The following is a 24,116-nucleotide window of genomic DNA, read 5'->3' as shown; positions in this document are numbered from 1 at the left end:
CAGTAGGCAAACAACAGGCATGGTAACAAGACGTCCCACTTCCTTCTCATGGGCTCCGCTAGGCCCATAATCATACCTTTCAGGGTCCGGTTGAACCTTTCAACCAACCCATTTCCTTGAGGGTGGTAAGGAGTGGTGAACTTATAAGTTACAATGTAGAAACTTGGCCGTGCACTGCTCAAGGTTTACCAATATTTGTGCGTTGATCGTGCTCCTCTGGGTACTCCCTGCGAGGAGTATGTGAATCAAATAGTTGCACTGGCACCAGCAGGTGCAAGTGTCTCCTAGGGCACTGATAGTTGTGTGCTGAATATCTCAGCTATGTTATGAACAATAAAGTTTTCAACAAAGTTTGTCTTTTGAAATTTTCTGAAGTATTTTATTCATACTTATAAATGTTTCCATGAAAGATCATGAATTTCTCCATATTATATTTATACAGTCCCCATATGTATTTCTCATCCAGTTATATTTTGATATGCAAGAATTATATTCCAAGAATTATATTCCAATGCATTTCGGCCAAAAGAGGCCTTCGTCAGGGAAACCTGTGGAACAACAAAAATTGTGTCTATCACGATGTGTTTACTTAATGAAAAGAATAATCAAACCAATACATTGCTAACGTGCCTAACAACATCCTGTCTCAGTCTACAGATATTAGAAAACACATGGTTCCAATACAGTGGTATTCTTAGCAGTCCTTCAAGTTCTCATATATAAATATACACTCTGTTCGTGTCGTGTATATGACCCATAGCGTTATTCTGGCTTTAAATTAGTGTGTTATCCTGTTATATTCATGTGCATAACATTCGTATTCAAATTACACTTCAGCGCGATATGTTTCTACCGGGCGTAATGCGAGCCGCTTTCAATCAAGATAACTGTGCGCAGTAGCGTTTCACAGTTAAGACTGACAGTTCAGAGTGAAAGATAACGTACGCGTGCACTATGGTAATTGTTTATAGCATATTTTAATTTGCGCTGCTGTCAAATCTACCCCGAATGGAAATAAACTGTAACGCGCTCAATGCAATACTCTTACAGAGTTACAATGTAATCAGGATTCGAACCAGCCCTTCGAGTTAGATCTCGCTGCTGGAAAGTTGGCGTGTGACGTCTATGGGCTAGGTTGATTTAAAAGGTTTCGCGCGTTATAGTTAAAGGGCCAGAGTTGCAAATAGTGTGAAGGGCTCAGGGTACATGTGTAGTTCTCAAAGGACGGTTTAGGGAACATAAGCAAATCAAAGTAACAACCTAAAAACATGCACAGCACTGCAATGATACTTTCAATATAGTTAAACAACAGTTTAAAGATAGCAACCAAATTCTGTCCTTTCATTAATCCCATGTGGGCGCAAGGTCTGTAGATGGAATATCCAGTAGTTTTCTCGTTTTAGTAGAGCCTTCCTATTATCAGTCTCCTCATTTTTTTGCACCACTTCCAAAATGCAAGCTTTAATCTGATTGATTTGGTGGTTTTGTTCAATAAAGTGGGTGGCGAGCGCTGATTTTACCACTCTGGTTCTGATATTACTCTTATGTTCTGTTAACCGTATTTTAAGTTTCCGTTCTGTCTGGCCAACATAGGCGTGCCCACATGGACATTTGATCATGTAGATAATGTTTTTTGTATCACATGTACCATTAACCTGCAACTTAATTTTATTTCCTCTCATTGGGTGGGTAATAAAATTACCTTCCATAATGTTATTGCAGTTGCTGCAATTTTTACACGGAATTGTACCCTTGAATGTGGTTATAGGTTTGGTCGCTGGTGTTTGTTTGATGATTTCTCCTAAGTTTTTGGCTCTAGTAAACGCAAACAATGGTTCTTCAAGAAAGATATTATTAAAATCAGGTTCCATTTGTAACATCCGCCAATGTCTTTTGATGATTTTTTTGAACTGAGGGCTTGCTGTGGAATATTTGCTGACGCATGTGGTTCTGTCAGCCTTTTTGCTTTTCTGTGTCAAAAGTAGACTTTTCCTGTCTTTAGACTGTGCTCTTTCCAAGGCTCCCTGTAATACCTCCTGTGGATATCCTCTCTTCTTGAATTTGTCAAGCATGATTTGTGTTTGCGTCTTAGATTCTTCTGGGTCTGAGACAATTCTCTTAACTCGGAGAAGTTGTGAATAAGGAAGGTGTTGTTTGAGGGGAGCAGGGTGGAAGCTCTGATAAGCTAGTAGATTATTCCGATCTGTTGCTTTGGTGTACAACGTAGTCTCAAATTTGTTAGCTGTTTTTTTGACAGTCACATCCAAGTAATCAATTTGGCTTTCATGTATGGTGTAGGTGAACTGTATCCTTTCATCAACACAATTAAGTCTCTGAATGTTAGAGATTAACTGTTCTTTCGTATCCTTCCACAATATAAAAATATCATCGATGTATCTTAAGTATAACCGCAGTCCCTGTTGCCATGACTCTTTTTGTAGAATATGGTTATTTTCATACATGTGCATAAAAATATTAGCGTAGGACGGAGCTGCCGGATTTCCCATAGCCGTTCCTGTCTTCTGAAGGTACCATTTGTCTCCACACTTGAAAAAACTATGCATCAAGGTAAAATGCAAGAGTTCTAACAGAAATATTTTCATATTTTCATCATATTCCATGTCAAGTAACGCCTTTTCTACTGCCTCTAACCCCAAAGAATGGGGTATGGACGTGTATAATGCTTGAACATCGACCGTACACAACAGTATATCTTCATTCGGTGTAAGTATTATGTTGTCAAGCTTAGTTAAGAAATCTGTGGTGTCTTTGACATAAGAGCTCATGGTGATGACATATGGTTGGAGGTATTTATCAATCAGTTTGCCTACTGGCTCCTGAATGCTTCCACAGGTGGATACTATAGGGCGACAAGGCGGTTTAACTGGATCTTTGTGAATTTTGGGTGTCAAGTAAAATTTCGGTGTCTTGGGATAGTCTGTTGTGAGGAATTTATTCATTTTATCATCTACACAACCATTCAGCATGCCTTCTGATACAATGGTTTGAAGTGTGGCTTGAATCTCCTTGGTGGGGTTGGTTGTAAGTTCCATATAGGTATTTTCATCTTGTAGATGCAAAGCAAGTTGTGAATCGTAGTAATCTTTGTTCATTATAACTAGCGCTCCACCCTTATCCGCTTTCTGACAAACAATTTTAGGGTTGTTAGCTATATTCCTAAGGATAGCATATTCTTTTTGAGTGAGATTTTTCACTTTACTTTTTCTCCGATAGTTGATTTTGTTCAAATCCTGTTTCACCAGTTGTTCAAATAAATCCAGAGTTTTGTGGCTGATGGGAGCCATATATGTACTGGTGGTAGTCAGGCCTTTTAGCGTATCTTCCTTTCTTTGTTGTTGGTCTCCTACAATGTTTGAAAAGAAATGTCGTAGTCTGAGTTTTCTCATAAGTTTAAATAAACTTATGTTAATCTCCAAATGGTTAGTGTGTGCCGTTGGTACAAATGATGTACCCTTCTGAAGAATTTTAGTCTGAATTTTTGTAAGGTTAACATCTGAGATATTAATCACCAGGTTGTCTATCGGTTCTTCTTTCTGTCTTTCTTGGTCGTAACATTTCGGGTCTGTGGTGGACCTTTCTCCGTTACTTGTCCGAGATCTTCTTCTTGACCTCCTGGTTCGTCCCTTTCGTTGGGGCCTACTCCTAAAAAAGGCTGCTCTGATGTGGTAGCACTGGTTGTTGGTGTGGGTGCACTGGGTCTTTTTCGGGACGTATCTGATGTACCATCAGTGTCTGAAGAGGAAGTATCCGTCTGTTGTGTGTATGGGCGATTCTGTCTTCTTCTTGCATACACCTCTGCCCAATTGTATACTTCGTCTAATTTGTAATCGATCGTGTCTCGACGGTATTTTCGTAATTTCCTTTTATTTACCTCTTCAGTATGTTTTGCAAGTTGCATCTTGATGTCTTCTAGAGTTTTATTCATTTCTTCGGTGGTCATCATTTTGTTAAGTTCTTCTTTTACTGTGGTGATGTCTTTTTCCAATTCTTCCAGTATTTGGGACAGTTCCATCTACAGACCTTGCGCCCACATGGGATTAATGAAAGGACAGCATTTGGTTGCTATCTTTAAACTGTTGTTTAACTATATTGAAAGTATCATTGCAGTGCTGTGCATGTTTTTAGGTTGTTACTTTGATTTGCTTATGTTCCCTAAACCGTCCTTTGAGAACTACACATGTACCCTGAGCCCTTCACACTATTTGCAACTCTGGCCCTTTAACTATAACGCGCGAAACCTTTTAAATCAACCTAGCCCATAGACGTCACACGCCAACTTTCCAGCAGCGAGATCTAACTCGAAGGGCTGGTTCGAATCCTGATTACATTGTAACTCGGTAAGAGTATTGCATTGAGCGCGTTACAGTTTATTTCCATTCGGGGTAGATTTGACAGCAGCGCAAATTAAAATATGCTATAAACAATTACCATAGTGCACGCGTACGTTATCTTTCACTCTGAACTGTCAGTCTTAACTGTGAAACGCTACTGCGCACAGTTATCTTGATTGAAAGCGGCTCGCATTACGCCCGGTAGAAACATATCGCGCTGAAGTGTAATTTGAATACGAATGTTATGCACATGAATATAACAGGATAACACACTAATTTAAAGCCAGAATAACGCTATGGGTCATATACACGACACGAACAGAGTGTATATTTATATATGAGAACTTGAAGGACTGCTAAGAATACCACTGTATTGGAACCATGTGTTTTCTAATATCTGTAGACTGAGACAGGATGTTGTTAGGCACGTTAGCAATGTATTGGTTTGATTATTCTTTTCATTAAGTAAACACATTGTGATAGACACAATTTTTGTTGTTCCACAGGTTTCCCTGACGAAGGCCTCTTTTGGCCGAAATGCATTGGAATATAATTCTTGGAATATAATTCTTGCATATCAAAATATAACTGGATGAGAAATACATATGGGGACTGTATAAATATAATATGGAGAAATTCATGATCTTTCATGGAAACATTTATAAGTATGAATAAAATACTTCAGAAAATTTCAAAAGACAAACTTTGTTGAAAACTTTATTGTTCATAACATAGCTGAGATATTCAGCACACAACTATCAGTGCCCTAGGAGACACTCGCACCTGCTGGTGCCAGTGCAACTATTTGATTCACATACTCCTCGCAGGGAGTACCCAGAGGAGCACGATCAACGCACAAATATTGGTAAACCTTGAGCAGTGCACGGCCAAGTTTCTACATTGTTTGACATTTTCCTGCTTTAGGACTGTAGCACGCTATATGAGAAACATGCAGTACGATGAGATTACCAAACTCACGGAAACCAAAGCTGACACATTCGCTTATACTCATGAAGAATCGTCCAAAATGTATTCCCTTATTCAAGAAGAAAGCATTGAATACACTACAACGAAATCGAAAGATCAACAGGTGAAACAACTGTTGTACCTATCACGCAAAATTATAAATCAACGTTTACATGCCAGCACCATGATTCATTATCACAAAGCGTCAAGAATCCCAAGGGGACTGAGAATCTTACTAAAACCATCACTATGTAAAAACTCCAAAAAATTTACTGATAAATGGTATGCAATTCTAAATAAGTGCTCTTTAGATCTTATTTTACTAATTATTGAAGAACTGTCCCAAATACTGGAAGAATTGGAAAAAGACATCACCACAGTAAAAGAAGAACTTAACAAAATGATGACCACCGAAGAAATGAATAAAACTCTAGAAGACATCAAGATGCAACTTGCAAAACATACTGAAGAGGTAAATAAGAGGAAATTACGAAAATACCGTCGAGACACGATCGATTACAAATTAGACGAAGTATACAATTGGGCAGAGGTGTATGCAAGAAGAAGACAGAATCGCCCATACACACAACAGACGGATACTTCCTCTTCAGACACTGATGGTACATCAGATACGTCCCGAAAAAGACCCAGTGCACCCACACCAACAACCAGTGCTACCACATCAGAGCAGCCTTTTTTAGGAGTAGGCCCCAACGAAAGGGACGAACCAGGAGGTCAAGAAGAAGATCTCGGACAAGTAACGGAGAAAGGTCCACCACAGACCCGAAATGTTACGACCAAGAAAGACAGAAAGAAGAACCGAAAAACAACCTGGTGATTAATATCTCAGATGTTAACCTTACAAAAATTCAGACTAAAATTCTTCAGAAGGGTACATCATTTGTACCAACGGCACACACTAACCATTTGGAGATTAACATAAGTTTATTTAAACTTATGAGAAAACTCAGACTACGACATTTCTTTTCAAACATTGTAGGAGACCAACAACAAAGAAAGGAAGATACGCTAAAAGGCCTGACTACCACCAGTACATATATGGCTCCCATCAGCCACAAAACTCTGGATTTATTTGAACAACTGGTGAAACAGGATTTGAACAAAATCAACTATCGGAGAAAAAGTAAAGTGAAAAATCTCACTCAAAAAGAATATGCTATCCTTAGGAATATAGCTAACAACCCTAAAATTGTTTGTCAGAAAGCGGATAAGGGTGGAGCGCTAGTTATAATGAACAAAGATTACTACGATTCACAACTTGCTTTGCATCTACAAGATGAAAATACCTATATGGAACTTACAACCAACCCCACCAAGGAGATTCAAGCCACACTTCAAACCATTGTATCAGAAGGCATGCTGAATGGTTGTGTAGATGATAAAATGAATAAATTCCTCACAACAGACTATCCCAAGACACCGAAATTTTACTTGACACCCAAAATTCACAAAGATCCAGTTAAACCGCCTTGTCGCCCTATAGTATCCACCTGTGGAAGCATTCAGGAGCCAGTAGGCAAACTGATTGATAAATACCTCCAACCATATGTCATCACCATGAGCTCTTATGTCAAAGACACCACAGATTTCTTAACTAAGCTTGACAACATAATACTTACACCGAATGAAGATATACTGTTGTGTACGGTCGATGTTCAAGCATTATACACGTCCATACCCCATTCTTTGGGGTTAGAGGCAGTAGAAAAGGCGTTACTTGACATGGAATATGATGAAAATATGAAAATATTTCTGTTAGAACTCTTGCATTTTACCTTGATGCATAGTTTTTTCAAGTGTGGAGACAAATGGTACCTTCAGAAGACAGGAACGGCTATGGGAAATCCGGCAGCTCCGTCCTACGCTAATATTTTTATGCACATGTATGAAAATAACCATATTCTACAAAAAGAGTCATGGCAACAGGGACTGCGGTTATACTTAAGATACATCGATGATATTTTTATATTGTGGAAGGATACGAAAGAACAGTTAATCTCTAACATTCAGAGACTTAATTGTGTTGATGAAAGGATACAGTTCACCTACACCATACATGAAAGCCAAATTGATTACTTGGATGTGACTGTCAAAAAAACAGCTAACAAATTTGAGACTACGTTGTACACCAAAGCAACAGATCGGAATAATCTACTAGCTTATCAGAGCCTCCACCCTGCTCCCCTCAAACAACACCTTCCTTATTCACAACTTCTCCGAGTTAAGAGAATTGTCTCAGACCCAGAAGAATCTAAGACGCAAACACAAATCATGCTTGACAAATTCAAGAAGAGAGGATATCCACAGGAGGTATTACAGGGAGCCTTGGAAAGAGCACAGTCTAAAGACAGGAAAAGTCTACTTTTGACACAGAAAAGCAAAAAGGCTGACAGAACCACATGCGTCAGCAAATATTCCACAGCAAGCCCTCAGTTCAAAAAAATCATCAAAAGACATTGGCGGATGTTACAAATGGAACCTGATTTTAATAATATCTTTCTTGAAGAACCATTGTTTGCGTTTACTAGAGCCAAAAACTTAGGAGAAATCATCAAACAAACACCAGCGACCAAACCTATAACCACATTCAAGGGTACAATTCCGTGTAAAAATTGCAGCAACTGCAATAACATTATGGAAGGTAATTTTATTACCCACCCAATGAGAGGAAATAAAATTAAGTTGCAGGTTAATGGTACATGTGATACAAAAAAATTATCTACATGATCAAATGTCCATGTGGGCACGCCTATGTTGGCCAGACAGAACGGAAACTTAAAATACGGTTAACAGAACATAAGAGTAATATCAGAACCAAAGTGGTAAAATCAGCGCTCGCCACCCACTTTATTGAACAAAACCACCAAATCAATCAGATTAAAGCTTGCATTTTGGAAGTGGTGCAAAAAAATGAGGAGACTGATAATAGGAAGGCTCTACTAAAACGAGAAAACTACTGGATATTCCATCTACAGACCTTGCGCCCACATGGGATTAATGAAAGGACAGAATTTGGTTGCTATCTTTAAACTGTTGTTTAACTATATTGAAAGTATCATTGCAGTGCTGTGCATGTTTTTAGGTTGTTACTTTGATTTGCTTATGTTCCCTAAACCGTCCTTTGAGAACTACACATGTACCCTGAGCCCTTCACACTATTTGCAACTCTGGCCCTTTAACTATAACGCGCGAAACCTTTTAAATCAACCTAGCCCATAGACGTCACACGCCAACTTTCCAGCAGCGAGATCTAACTCGAAGGGCTGGTTCGAATCCTGATTACATTGTAACTCGGTAAGAGTATTGCATTGAGCGCGTTACAGTTTATTTCCATTCGGGGTAGATTTGACAGCAGCGCAAATTAAAATATGCTATGAACAATTACCATAGTGCACGCGTACGTTATCTTTCACTCTGAACTGTCAGTCTTAACTGTGAAACGCTACTGCGCACAGTTATCTTGATTGAAAGCGGCTCGCATTACGCCCGGTAGAAACATATCGCGCTGAAGTGTAATTTGAATACGAATGTTATGCACATGAATATAACAGGATAACACACTAATTTAAAGCCAGAATAACGCTATGGGTCATATACACGACACGAACAGAGTGTATATTTATATATGAGAACTTGAAGGACTGCTAAGAATACCACTGTATTGGAACCATGTGTTTTCTAATATCTGTAGACTGAGACAGGATGTTGTTAGGCACGTTAGCAATGTATTGGTTTGATTATTCTTTTCATTAAGTAAACACATCGTGATAGACACAATTTTTGTTGTTCCACAGGTTTCCCTGACGAAGGCCTCTTTTGGCCGAAATGCATTGGAATATAATTCTTGGAATATAATTCTTGCATATCAAAATATAACTGGATGAGAAATACATATGGGGACTGTATAAATATAATATGGAGAAATTCATGATCTTTCATGGAAACATTTATAAGTATGAATAAAATACTTCAGAAAATTTCAAAAGACAAACTTTGTTGAAAACTTTATTGTTCATAACATAGCTGAGATATTCAGCACACAACTATCAGTGCCCTAGGAGACACTCGCACCTGCTGGTGCCAGTGCAACTATTTGAACTTATAAGTTACCCCACACTCCTCCCACAGAGACTTCATATACTTAGAGATGAAGTTGGTACCCCAGTCGGAGACCACCTCTCTGGGGAACCCCACACGGGAAAAGATCCCCATCAATGCACAGCCCACCACGGGTGCACTGATTGTCCTGAGAGGGACTGCTTCCGGGTACCGGGTGGCATGGTCCACCAAGACCAGCATGAATCTGTTGCCTAAGCCTGTCTTGGGGTCCAGGGGCCCTACTATGTCTATGCCCACCCGCTCGAAAGGGGTGCTCACTACTGGGAAGGGGTCCCTTCAACTTCATTCCAGTCTTGCCACTGGCTTGACAGGTTTGGCAAGATCTGCAAAAGGAACCAACGTGCTTCCTCATCTGGGGCCAGTGGAAGTGGGTGACAAGCCGGTTCGGTCTTGTCTTGCCCCAGATGTCCTGCAAGAGGCACGTCATGAGCCAGACCCATTAGGAAGTTTCTGAAGCGCTCGGGTACCAAAAGCACACGGGCTGCACCGGGCTCAGCAAACTTAGGCTCGCTATATAGTAGGTCATCTTCCCAGTAGAGTGATCTCTGGCTGCTCCACCTGCTGCCTGATCTACAGCCTGTTGCCGCAGACCATCGAGGGAAGGGCATTCCTTCTACGCCTGGCAGAACTCCTCCCTGGAGGGACCACCTTCTTGCTGCCAATGGGTCAGCTCAGGTAGGTCTCCCAGTTTGGCCACCTGTTCCCCTGTAGGTTCCAGGGCATCCCCCTCAGGTTCTGCTCCTTTCTGGACCGTGGGAACTGCTGGAGCGGTTTTCCCGTGCCCCTTGCCTCTTCCTCTACTGGCAGGCCTCTGGGCCACTGTTTCAGGCTCCAGTTCTGCTGAATCACCCTTACTGGCTGCCATAGCACGCGTGGTCACGCAGATCCACGCAGGCAGCCCCAACATCTCCAAGTGAGTTCGGTGTTCTACATCCTTCCATGGAGAACTCTCCAGGTCGTTACCTAACAGACAGTCTACAGGCAAGGCACCACTGACAACTACTTCCAAAAGACCAGAGACTCCCCCCCATGCAAAGGGAACACGCGCCAGCTTGCAGAGGCGCACTGAGCTGTCAGCTGCCACAACAGGGCGGACTACATCAGGGATGATTTGCTCTTCAGACACCCACTGACACCTCACGGATGTCCGTTCATTCCTGATGAATAGATCCTTCCGTGTCTCAGCACCCCCCTTCACCTCCCAAGCCCACTCTATCGGCCAAGGAGTTCCACAGGGCTCTGCCCTTAGTCCTTCCCTCTTCAACCTGTATATGCAGCCTCTTGCGGCAATTGCCAAAGAATGGGACCTCACGCTGGTGTCGTACGCAGACGACACACAGCTGGTAATCACCCTCACTGAGGTCCCCTCAACACCTGCCACAAGATTTAGGGACGATCTGGCCACCGTTGCCCAGTGGATGACGGCTAACTACCTACAACTGAACGCGGGGAAGACCGAGGTGCTGTTCCTGGGCAAGAACCCCAGCTGTTGGAATGACCAGTGGTGGCCCCCCCTGTTAGGCCCCACTCCTCCTCCTAAATCCCTGGTTAAGAACCTAGGAGTATGGTTGGACTCTGCGCTGAACTACCAAACCCATACTAAAAGAGTAGCAGCTACATGTATTGGGCTGCTGAGAAGCCTTAATTCCATTCTAGGGTTCTTCGGCCCCAAAACTCGGCAGCTCATAGTCCAATCTACCATCCTTTCCCGGTTGGACTATGCAAGCGTCTTGCTGCTAGGCGCGAATAAAGCTGAGACAGCTAGGCTTCAGCGAATTCAGAATTCAGCGGCTAGAGCAATAGTTGGCCTACCTAGAAAATGCTCTGCTAGAGCCACAATACATAGGCTCCACTGGCTCCCTGTGGAAGCCTGCATCCAATTTAAGGCTCTCACTACTGCTTTTAAAATCCTCAAAACGGATGGCCCCGAACTCCTTCGTCCGCTTCTCACACCCTATACCCCTTCACGCAATCTTCGCTCCCTGGGTCAACATTTAGTAGTGGTCCCCCGCACGAAACTTTGTCGTGTTGGAGGCCGCTCCTTCAGACTTCGGGGAGCCAAACTCTGGAACTCCCTCCCCCTTCACATCCGCTGCCTTGACAACTTGTCCGCCTTTCGCAAAGCTGTCAAAACTCACCTGTTTCCGTTAATGTAAGCTTCTTCCCCCCCCATTCCCTCAAGTAGGTTATGCCTTGGTTCTTAGCGCAGGGACGCCCCGGTCCTGGGGCAGCTGTCGCGCTCAACAAACCCATAACATAACATAACATAACGCTGGCTCCTGTGTCTCTCAGAGCCTCAACCTCCCTCCCATTGATGGTCACCTTCTGCCCATATTTCTTAGTGTTAGAGGGCAGTAAGGTTTCCTGGACCATCTCTTGGTCTCCTAGAGAGACAAGGGTCATAACTGCTAGCTCCCCCCAGTCACTAGAAATCAAATTCCCTCCCAAAGCTACAGTAGCTAACGCTGGGGCGGGAGCACCAGTGGGTGCTAGCTTCTTCTTGGGACAGCTTGGAGCAATGTGGCCCACCTCATTGCAGTGATAGCAGGTAGGTGAACCTTGGTTATCTCTTCTGTCTCTATTGTCCCGCCAGCCCTTAGGGGGCCATGGCTGTCTAGGTTTGGGGGGTTGGGATTCCTTTCCCTGGGAACTATTTTGGGGCCCTTGTGAGAACTCCTTTTGGTTACCCTTGTCCCCCCCACTCTTCTGCTGGGGACCCTGCCCACCTTTGGCTGTGGTACCCACAATTCCTCTGTGGACCCTGGTACTGGTCCAGTGGTCCGCCTCCTTAGCAAGCTCAATGGGGTCTGTCAGCTTGCTGTCTAAAAGATGCTGGCGCAGCTCTCGAACACAAAGACTACTCAAGTGCTCCCAAATGATTAAATGCAACAATCCCTTAAAATCAGTTACTTTACTGCCCTTCATCCAACCTTCCAGTGCACGTGAGTACTGATTCACACATTCCATCCAAGTCTCAGACTCTCTCTTCTTGGAGTTTTTAAACTGCAGTCTATACTGCTCTGGAGTAAGGCCATACCTGAGACACAAGGCCTCCTTCATATTGGGGTAGGTCATGGCCCCTGCCATCTCTAAGGGCTCTAGAGCACTCCTCCCAGAAGCTTCAAAATGTTTCCACAGGTCCGCCCCCAATGCTGTTCAGGCACACCATTCATTCTCAATTCAATCTCATACGAAGTGAACCAGGCATAAATATCCTCACTCCTATGGTAATTCTGCACCAGGTCCTTGGGAATATATACTTTATCCCCATGCACTGGCTGTGCGCTGCCACCATTTGAACTTGCATCCACCTCCTTGGCTTTAAGATCCAGTTCTCCATGCTCAACTCATGAGCCAAAAGCAATTTCTTCTCTTCCAGGGCACGGGAATTTTTACTCTCCTCCGCCGCCCTTTCTCTCTCAGCTCTCTGATTCTCTTTTTCCATTTCCAATTGCTTCATTTTCATTTTCAAGAACTCCAAGTCATATTCCCTCACTCTCTGATTCTCTTGTAACTCTTCTGGGGTGAGGCCCCTGCTGGAATGGTTGCTGCCAGCTCCTGAGCCTACCCTGCCCACTGGCAGATCTGTGCCTTGAAAACCATTTTCTGCACTAACATAATTTCCCTCTTGTGCCTCCCAATGGGCCTTCAAGATTTTCTACAGCTCCTCCTTTCTGTAGGTGCTCTTTATGGGGCACCCAAACTCAAGGCAGAATTTCTTAAGATGTTTTGCTTGGTAGGAGTACAAATCCTCAATTGAAAACTCCAACTCTACTTCTGCCCCCTCACTGAGTGCCTTTCCTTTCGCAGACATGAAGCTTTGAAGAGTTACTCAAAAATAGAATCAAAAATCAAAAACCAGTAGTATGTGGTGGCGTAGTGGTCTGCACTCACTAGTGATGTACACCAATTACTGTGGGTCTAGTACAAATACAAGTTCAATCCGCACCGCTGACCAACAATGTTAGAACTGGGGGTCTCTAGTTGGCAGAGGTAGGTACCACTGTCCAAATAGGGACCCTTGCTTCTAGTCAGGGTAAGGAGGAAACCCTCTAAGATAACCCCTGCTCACCCTCTAGGTAGCTTGGCACGAGCAGTCTAGGCTAACCAGAGGCACTGTGTAAAGTATTTGTACCAACACTCACAGTAACACAGTGAAAACACCACAAACTGACTCCACAACAGTTTAGAAAAATAAAGGTATTTAATCTAAACTACACAAGACCAAAACAACAAAAATCCAACATACACAGTTCAAGAATATGGTTTAAAAAAGAGTTCTTAAGGTTGCGTTAAAGTTCTTTAGGTTGCGATAGAATAATCCACAGATGCGTGAAAAGTTCACAGTTGCGTCACATTTACTCACAGTACCTTTTAGTTGCGACAAAGTTCCCAAAGCAGAAGCTGGTGCGGTGGAAAACAAGCGATGCGTTGCTCCTGAGACCCTGGGGAGGCGATGCGACAACCCCGCTGCAGCAGCGGGCGTGTTGCGACGAATCCGGTCTGTATGGGGAGGAAGGCCACTTGTATGGATTCCGGTGCGTAGGTTCCGTAGGAAGTTTGCTCTCGCAAAGGCACGATGCGATGATCTCGTAGGGGCTGTGATGATCTCCGGGGCGACGATGCGCAATCCAGCGGTGATCCTCTCTCTCGCAGCTCCTCGATGCGATGGCTCTGCGACGATGCTCGCAGCGACGTGATGCGGTCCGCAAGCAAGCAGTGCGGCGATCTCACCCAGCGACGACAGTCGCAGCGATGTTCGACTTTCCCGCACCGGTCTGGTGCGTCCCGCAAACGAAGGATGCGACGGCGACGATCTCGACCTTCGTAGCGGCGGAAATCTTCTCACACTGTCGGGGATGCGCTCCGCAAGCGAGTGATGCAACACTTTTCAAATGCAAAAGTCTCTCAAGCTTAGTTTCAAGCTTCCCAGAACAGGTACAACTTCCAGAGGCCCCACAACTGGATCAAGCACTCTAGGAAGGACAGAACTCTCTCAGCAGAGTTCAGGTAAGCTGGGGGTGAAGTCCTTTTGTTCCTGGGACTTCAGAACAGGGAGCCAGCTCTTCTCAGGCCCTTGGAGATTCCTTCAAGACAGGGGACACAGCACACTATCAAAGTCCTTCCCCTCTCCTTGGCAGAAAAGCAACAGCAGACCAGTCCAGCAGAGCAACAGCAGGACAGTCTTCCTTCTTCCGAGTAAGCTTTCTCCTTGGCAGAGGTTCCTTCTTGATTCCAGGATGATCTAATTTTCTGTTGTCAGGGGTCCTGTACTTATACCCCTAAAAGTCTTTGTTTTCTTTGTGCATGTGGGCCCTGAGCCCGGTCTGAACCAGTTCTGGGTGTCTCCTGAGTGCTGTGTTTTGCTGGCTTCTTCTTTCCTTTCAGAGTGAGGGTCAGGGTCGTCAGCCGCCCAGCAGGAGGTGGAGCCAGCATTGTGGAAGGCAGGCACAACCCTATTCAGGCCCAGGTGCTAACTCCTCCCACCACTCCAGTTGCAAATGCAGTCATTCAGCCTAGGGCTGACTCAGCCAGCCTCCTGGGGCATCCCCAGCCTCTGTCACTCTCAAACCAGACAGTCAATCCACAAACAGGCCAAAGCACACAGAAGGGTCGGACAAGAGAACAGCAACTTTCTAAAAGTGCTGTTCTCAAACACAGGATTTAAAAACAACCTTTCCTAAAAGATGTGTTATTAAATTCTGAGTTCAGGGATACTAGATACTTATGTCCTATCTTGTTCCTATGGTAAGAAATGCTGTTAACCACTGTAGCCAGCATCCCCCACGTTAACCTATGGAGCAAGATAGCCTTACAATAGTGAAAAACGAAAATGGCTGCCATTCACTATCAGAGCATGTCACCTGCACGAGTACATGCTCTACCTTTTACATACACTGCACCCTGCCCAGGGGGGTACCTTGGGCCTTCCATAGGGATGACTGATGTGCACAAAAAGGGAAGGGTTAGGCCTAGTCAATGGGGACACTCACCAGGAGGACATGGCAGTTTCTAAACTGCACACAGGCACTGCAGTGGCAGGCCTTAGACACTATTTTAGAGCTACTCCTGTGGGTGGCACAATCAGTGCTGCAGGCCCACTAGCAGCATTTGTCATCACCAGCCCTGGCACACCCAGTGCACTTTACTAGGGACTTCATGGTGACACAAATATGCCAAACATGTATATCCAATTAGAATAATTATTTACATAGGGAGCACTTACACTCTGGCACTGATCAGCAGTGGCAGAGTGTCCAAAGCATCTAAACCAGCAAAAACTAAATCCAGCACAGCATCAAAAATACAGGAGGTAGAGGCAAAAAGATAGGGGAAACCACGCCAAAGATGCCAGGTGTAACAACTCCTCAGCAGCAGGACCAGGCATTACCTCATGGATCCACCATTTGCCAGTCTGCTTAGGAGATCTCAGCAGAAGCTGACCTTGATCCAAGACAGCGATCTTGAGAGTAGGTCTCCACCACCATACCTGCTTCTGCCTACCAAGAATGATGTGGTCTAGGGCTCTCAGGGGAAGAGAGAGGTTGATATGACTGCCGTCTGTGGATACAACCATGGAGAAAGTCCAAGCCCCTTACATTATCAATAAGCTTTATTTCAACAGTACATGTCATAAAAACATTTTTACATGATTCCAATCAACATATTAAAATTCTGAAAAGATATAAAACATACCATAAAATACATATTATTCTTACTTGTGTGGGAGCCAGAGCATCGCTGCATACACTGAAGTTAGATTCAAAATAGGCCACAATCCATTTTCCGCTGGCCACAAGTAAAGCTGAAAACTATTTAAAAAAAGGGAGCTGTGATTGACACACATACATCGAGCAGTAAGGAGGCAAAGGGTATGCTGGTAGAAGGTCCTATATCACCAGAAGTGATGCTTTAGATGTCAGTCACGAACCATTACAGTAAGAGTATGCCCGTACAGATTAGACGACACTTAGGGTCACTTGCTGGAATTAAAGTAACATTCTAGATCTCATTGCCCACATCTGCCCCAAGAACTTAGCAACATAACTTGCAAGCAATGGTCAAGAGTCAGCTCTTAAGATTCTGAATGTGGTAAAGCTGCTTCTTGTCCCCAACAACTTACAAAGAGGTTTGATCCTACCCCCCTTACAAGCTGAGCCATGGTTAGACACGCAGCCTAGCAACTGTTGTCCATTCATCTTAGAATTGCCTTTATCAACTGTGAGTGGAGATATTATCTAGCCTAACTCGTTCGTGCCTTTTGAGAACATGTGTCCTCTAAGTGCCAATACTCCTTTACCAAAAGCTGTCCATAAATCCCAATGCACCAAGTACTTCTGTCGTTGGAACTCAAGAGTGTGCCAACAAACTACCAGTTGAACCCACATATAAATCGCCCCTCCAATGTTTTCACATGGTTTGCATCAAATAACATTTTGTTGAGAGGCTTACACATGTTTTGCCTTGTGTAGAATGTGAAGTAGTGCCAGGACATGAATTTTCCTATAAAGACGTTGCGGAAAGAATGAATAGATCTTGTGTCAGCTTTTTTTGTGGCACAACTTGAATCTCCAGGTTTTCTTTCTTGCAATTTAAGTTTATGAAACTTAGATTAAAAAAAGCACAAGCAAACACTTTGCAACTTTGCAAACCCTTTATTATTTAAACAACCCTTGTTTATGGAGGTGAGAAACGGCAATTGATTTCTTCTTTTGAATTAGAATATTGCCTGGGCACTTACAGAATCAATCTGCGTTCACCCTGTACCAACTCAGCAGATTCTATCTTTCCTAAATGTGCCAGCTCCAACTATTACCTAACTGCAGAACACCCCACAAAATCCTGCCAGTAATATGAACTTTATAACCTGGGACACTGGGGTCGCTGCCCACAGTGCTGGACTACGCTAGCCTGACACTGTGGCAATATAGGATAACACAGGCCCCATTGCTTCCTATAACTGACCTCTTCAGCTTTGGTAGATGCTGGGTAAATGGGCTTTCCAATGTAAAGGGCTACATTACTCCCATCATGCGCCTATGTGCATTGTTGTCACAACATAAATGTAATGGATATCACCTCTCTATAGGTTTTATTTTTTTCTAATGGTTCCACAACACATCCAAAATTGATACATCATAAATAATCTCATGCCAGATTTATCATTAGCAAAAATATTGCCTGCAGGAAATATTATGTCATAATCATCACTTACAAAATGTCATCAAAATTGGTGTAGGTATTCTAGGTTCAACTTTATTGTTCTGATTTTTTGTACATCATATTTAGGACAAAATTGGTCTGTCTGACAGTATTTTGGTTACTATTAAAAAATATATAACTTAGTTAACTTAGTTATGTATCAAGAAAGGGGAGTATGAGTTGAGCAACAATCAGTCCTTAAAATGAGCGCCAAATGTTAACACTCCATCTTTCATACAGGTAGGTTTCCATGGCAATTTGCAAACACGTCTAAGATCTCATCACCATTATTAGGAGTTTTGTTACCTGAAGACAAACATTTTGTCAGCTAATAAACACCTCCAGAAAAGTATTTCTTTGATAACTTGAGAGTTTTGTATTGATTGTTAAAATCTAAGTTAACTAAACTATTGAAGAGTATAACCTATACTCCCAAGACCATTGGATTTATAGTCAAATAAATCTAACTAATAATGAGAAACTTGTTTGCAATGATAGGACATGTGGCCCAATTAAAGCTTTACACAGCCATCTTGCAACATTCTCCTTCAGGCCTCATTTCCATATTTTTGTCAGTGTCTCGTACTTTCTTTAAAAAATAGTGTTTTGGATCAACTGGAGACCAAAATCGAGAGAGGTTCTAAAGTTCAGATGCATCACGCTTATCCATAATTTGTCAAATATGAGTTATCCTGGATCTGTTGACTAAGAATGTCTTTGAAATATAATCAATGAGTCAAAGTCCTTCTATTTCGACAATGTATAACTGAAGAATGCTGAAGATTTGTAACTTTTCAAGAAAGTAAAAAGTGAAGGAGATTGTTGAATTGCTAGTGAATAGCAACAACGTTTCATACCATTCCATAATGTTTCATGTCAGAGGTACCAATTTTATGTTTGAATTCTGGATGCTGAAATCCTTGTATGAAACCATTTTTCCAGACAGATTATGAGGCTGAGGCTAATTATGTTAGCTTTTATTCAAGAATCAGGAGGTCTAAGATAGTAATTCTTTTCATATTTCATGATGTCATTGTACCAAATCATAGAATCTCCACGCAGACTAGTTTGCAGTAGTTGTGAACGCAGGATTCTCCAAACTTTCAAAGTATCTTTGGTTGATCTATTAATCCAGGGACCGTAGCCACATTTTATTTCAGTGCCACAATATTGCTTAATGGCCCCAAAGAACTGGATACAAAAGTCATCACTCATCAGAGAACAAACCAAGGCTTAATCTCACTACTCAAGACCCAGTTGGCTAACTGCTGTCAAATTAACAGAATGTTATACATAAATGGATATGTAGAAGCAAACCCTTCTTCTGGATAATGTTGCCTATCCCCCCGACTTCCCATATATATTTATATATTATCTCAACATTTGTATATTGGTTGGAGAGCTTTCTGAGCCAATAAGAGCAAGTTTCAAATAGACCAATGAACATAGTCATTTTTTCCTGCTATAAAGTTTCTTTCAGATTAAAAGTAACATTATAAGGTCAAGGTGGATTATTTACCATTAATACCCTATAATCCTGGGAAGAGGTGTTATAAATACTTCCTATTCCAAGTTTTTAACTTAAACAGAACATGTCAAATCACTACTTAACATGCTGAATTCTGTATGTCTTGCTCTTCCTCAGGCCTTCTCCTCAATACATTTCATCAGGTTTGTCTGCCTGAAACCTGTCATGGTAAAACGAATGAATGTAAGGCTATTTGTTGAGCACACAGCTGATGCCTGCAAAGCGTCTAACACCGGGCTAAACAGACAGACTGATTTGACTTGAAATTAGTTTTGTCTGAAAAGGAATATTTACAGATTGGCCTTAAATGCAGCTTCTGAATCGGTCTGCCATGTCCCTGCACAAGGGGGGCCTGCAACCTGCCCCCAAAGTACATCCCCGCCAGCATTTGAATGGCGGTTGAACCGCCATTTAAGGCTCGCGGGGATGAAGCCTTCTAACGTGAGTCTTGGTTGCAATGCCAAAACAGCACCCTGCACCAGCCATTCCTGCGCCGCTGCAGTGTACTTTGGGTGCTAACTTGGATCCCCCTTTGCCCTAAGCTTAACACCAGAAGCTTTGCTTCCACAACCTTGTGGCCTTCTAGTGAGCAGCCACAAACCGGAGGCCCCCTTTTCCACATTGGATAACATTGGGCCACAGGACTCTGCACCCAGCCACCCTAGTGCCACTGAGGGTGTTTCAAGAGTGCATCATTGACCCTGGAGGAAACCTGGTGCTATTCCCAGAATACCAACTCCAACAAACAAGTACTTACATGCAAACTGTTAACTTAATTTTTCTCCATAGGAATATATTGACTGTTTTTCCTTGAAAATTGTTTTAAGTGTGGAGTTGGTTTGTATGAAAACTTGATTTACTTACCTTTTGTCTAGGAGATGTCTCAGTGTGAAATCTAGCGATACAAAAGGGGATGGTGGACGGAGCGCTTGAGGAAATCAAACACTCACCCCCAGTCAACTGATCTGGGTTTAATCCATCACCATTCTTTAGCCCACTCAGCCCCCCCATTTCAGACATGGCTATATGCAAATCAGTCTGACCCTGTGCCTCATGGGAACAGTCCAGCCCGAACTGCCAAGCCATGTCTTCCATGGACCGGAAACAAGCATCCTGGGACCGGTTTCGGATTCATAATCCTCATCAGCCAGGCTATCTTGAATCAGTGTGAAATCTAGGCATATCAAACTGATTAGCAAAAGTAACTTTAAAAGTAATCTAAAAAGGAACATACAAAAGTAATATGAAAAGTATCTGAAAAGTAAATTTGTCAAATTGACTTACCTGTATTTCAACCAACTGCATTTTAACCTGCATTCAATTGTAACACACTGCATAAGATTTTGCAAGGCATTTATTTCACTTACCTGTGACAGGCTTGCTTGGTTATAGAAAATAAATATAACTAAATAATATTTTTATACAAATCAAATTGGTCTGCGTTCAGTCTGAGTGTGTGTGACATCATTTGCCGATTGAGCTTGTACAACAAAGGCTTAACACTACCCTCTGATAAAGCCTTACTCCTTACTCTCACTACCACAAATAGAGAGTAAGGTGCTATCTACCTTTACTCCTGCCTACCTATGGGGTTCCACTGGACTCAGTGCACACTATACGTCTTTTTGGTATAGTATATACAGAGCCAGATTCCTACAGCAGTCTCATAATGTTTCCTATCATTGGATTCGCAGTGACAAACCCTTTCCAGGGGTAAAAGTGGTCTTGTCATGATATGCCTAGAAATGCAACTACTAGAAAGTGGCCATTTCTCTGCTCTAAAACTTTGTGCTCAACTCTTTTTCTTTTTTTTTTTTTTAACTCTGTTTATTGATTTTCCAACATAGAACAATACAGGGGTTTGGATTCATGATTCGGTGAGACAATACCTGTGGCATAAAACATTGATGGTACATGGCAATTCAACATTACAAATAGTAGCATCGGCGATCATCAGAGTAAATACAGTGTAAGTCAGTTAGGGGTAATGCCAGGACATTGGTATGTAGAGGAGAGGGGTCGCAGCACAGTACACGACTGGGGAGTGTCAGGGTTAAACATCTGATAGTGATAGGTACATTGACAGTAGATAATGTTGTATCATGGCATTCGGTAGGGTGTGAAAGTATACATGTAGCAATGGAACCTAATCTAAAGCCACCCAGTGGTTACAGCAGTTGTAAGGCTAAACCCATCAAACCTGGGCATCAGCGCTAGTCTGGGGGACCTCCCCATCTGGGCTCATATCTCGATCTGCCTGGGCCAGTAGGTAGCTCACCAGGGGACCCCAAATGTCAGTAGGCCTACTAGAAATCGGGAGTAGGTCAGTGAAAGTTTTACGTATTGCTCCTGACAGTAAGTCATATCTGCGATCCAGTCCTTAAATTTAGGGGCCCTGCCATGTCCCCATCTACATGCAACGCGTCGTTTCACTAAGAGCAATGTGATATCTAAGAATTTCCTGCAGGACTTAGGGACATGTGGGGTGTGCCCTAGGATCATTAGCAATGGATCAGGATTTATGGATTGGTCAGTCATTGATTCGAGGGCTGCATGCACTTGCTGCCAATAGTGGCGAACAGGAGGGCACTCCCATGCAAGATGTAGGAAACCGGCATGTTCTGCACGGCAACGCTCACATCTATCGTTGTCAGACAGGCGAAACCTGTATTTTTTAACCGGGGTGTAGTATAGGCGTTGTAAGAATTTGCAGTAGATTATCTTGAGTCTGCTACTGGATGATATTACCGCCGTGAGGTTACAGCAATATAACCACTGGTCGTCAGTAATCTCAATCGCTAGCTCAGAAGCCCAGTGCATTCGAGCCCTGGCTTCCGGTCCCGGAGTACACGCCCTGATATGGCGAAACATGCCAGACACTAAATGTGAGCCATCCTGTGAACACAGCATGAAGTGCAGCGGAGATAGGACCTCAGGTTCACTGGGAAATTCAGGCAGGATGTCCCTTATCCCCTGGCGCAGCCTTAAATAGTAAAACATTTCAAGCGGATTGTAGGTGTGAGAAGTAAAAAACAGTTCCGCAGTTTTAAACTGGCCAGCAGAAAAGAGGTCACCCCAGCTGGTGACTCGTAAGCGCTCACAGAGCAATCGGAAGCCACGTTCCTGTAGGAGGGCAAGCCTAGAGTGGTATGTCAGCGGCAACCGAGGAGAGTATAGCAAGCTGCATATCAGTCTCTTAGCTATGCGGCTCCAAGCATCTATAGTGCATGTGACAGAGGTAAACGGTGTCGTTATGGATGAGGCCGGACAATAGAGGAGTCCATTAAGGGAAAGAGGATGTGCAATCCAGTCCTCCACCGCAAGTTGTGGCATGAATGGAGTGGGAATCATCCAATGATAGGCATAATGCGCTTGAGCACATAAATAGTATGCCTCAAAGTCGGGTATATCAAAACCCTCTTTATTGTATGGCTGAATCAGCATGGACCATTTCAGCCGCGGGCTCTTGCCTCCCCAGAATAAGCGACATAGTTCCGACGTCAATGTCCTAAAGAAGAAAGCTCCCGGATAGTAGGGGATGTTAAGGAAGAGATAGAGAAATTGGGGTAGCACTATCATTTTGATAAGTGAAGCCCTTCCAGCCATGGAAAGTGGAAGGGTGATCCAGCGATCTACCGATGCGGTAAGTTTCGTAATTGCTACACCATAGTTTTAACGTATTGTTTCATCTTTATCATGTGAAATCTGTATTCCCAGGTATCGTAAGCCCGATCGACACCATTCTAGAGGATAGTCGAGGGGGAAGTCAGGAACCGCATCCGTGAGCGGGTAAAATTGTGACTTAGCCCAGTTTATATGTACACCAGACATCCTACCAAATACAACAAATTCCCTGAGTAAGGAATTAAGGTTCGATGCTGGATCCTTGACAAATAATGTCATGTCGTCAGCATATAACGACACGTCAATCTGGCGCTGGAAACAGCGAAACGCTCTGTCGCGGTGCAGTTGGCGGAGTCTAAAAGCAAGTGGCTCGATGGCTATCGCAAACAGAAGCGGGGATAGAGGGCATCCCTGACGAGTGCCCCTAAAAATGGCAATAGAAGGTGAAAGGCGGCCGTTAATTAGGACTTTCGCTGTTGGTTGCGTATAGAGCAGTTGAATCCAGGAGATGAATAATTTAGCGAATCCAATTCATGCTAGAACGGTGAACAGGTATGGCCACTCGACCGAATCGAAGGCCTTGGTGGCATCTAAAAAGACTGCTGCGACTGGTAGGTCAGGGTGCACTGTGCGGAGCAGGGAGAACAGAGTGCGCAGGTCATGGGAGGTGGACCGACCCGAGACAAACCCAGACTGGTCTGGTAGGACAATCCGAGTCATAAGAAGAGACAGTCTGGTAGCCAGTACCTTCGCTAGTATTTTAACATCACAATTCAAGAGCGAGAGCGGGCGATAAGAATCACAGGCGCTGGGGCTCTTGCCAGGTTTTAATAATGAGGTAATGACGACCTCGCGCATTGAACAAGGCAGAATGCCGTCAGCTAGTGACTCCTCGAAGACCTCACGGAGAACAGGGGCCATGATGTCGATGTAGGCTTTATAAAACTCCGCCGAGAGTCCGTCTAGGCCGGGAGCCTTCCCATTCTTAAGTGACATGATAGCATCACGGATTTCATCTAATTCAAATGGGGCAGCCAGGAAGGCCCTGTCGCCATCACTAAGCCAGCAAAGAGCTATATCGCTCAGGAAGTCATTGTATGGCACATCAGCGGTCGTGGCGGTGGTGTAGAGTGCATGATAATGAGAAACGAAAGCAGAGAGTAGGTCATCTGAGTTTCTGACATTGTGCCCCTGGTCGTTTACGACCTCCAGAATCGTGTTGTGAGTATGTGAGGTGTGCGTTATTACCGCCAAGGCCTTGCCCGGTCTGTCTCCCTCACAGTATTTTCTAGCCTGCCAGTGTT

The sequence above is a fragment of the Lissotriton helveticus genome, chromosome 1_1 (assembly GCF_964261635.1).
Source record: "Lissotriton helveticus chromosome 1_1, aLisHel1.1, whole genome shotgun sequence".
In the NCBI taxonomy this organism is placed as follows: domain Eukaryota; kingdom Metazoa; phylum Chordata; class Amphibia; order Caudata; family Salamandridae; genus Lissotriton; species Lissotriton helveticus.
This window is presented reverse-complemented; position numbering follows the sequence as displayed.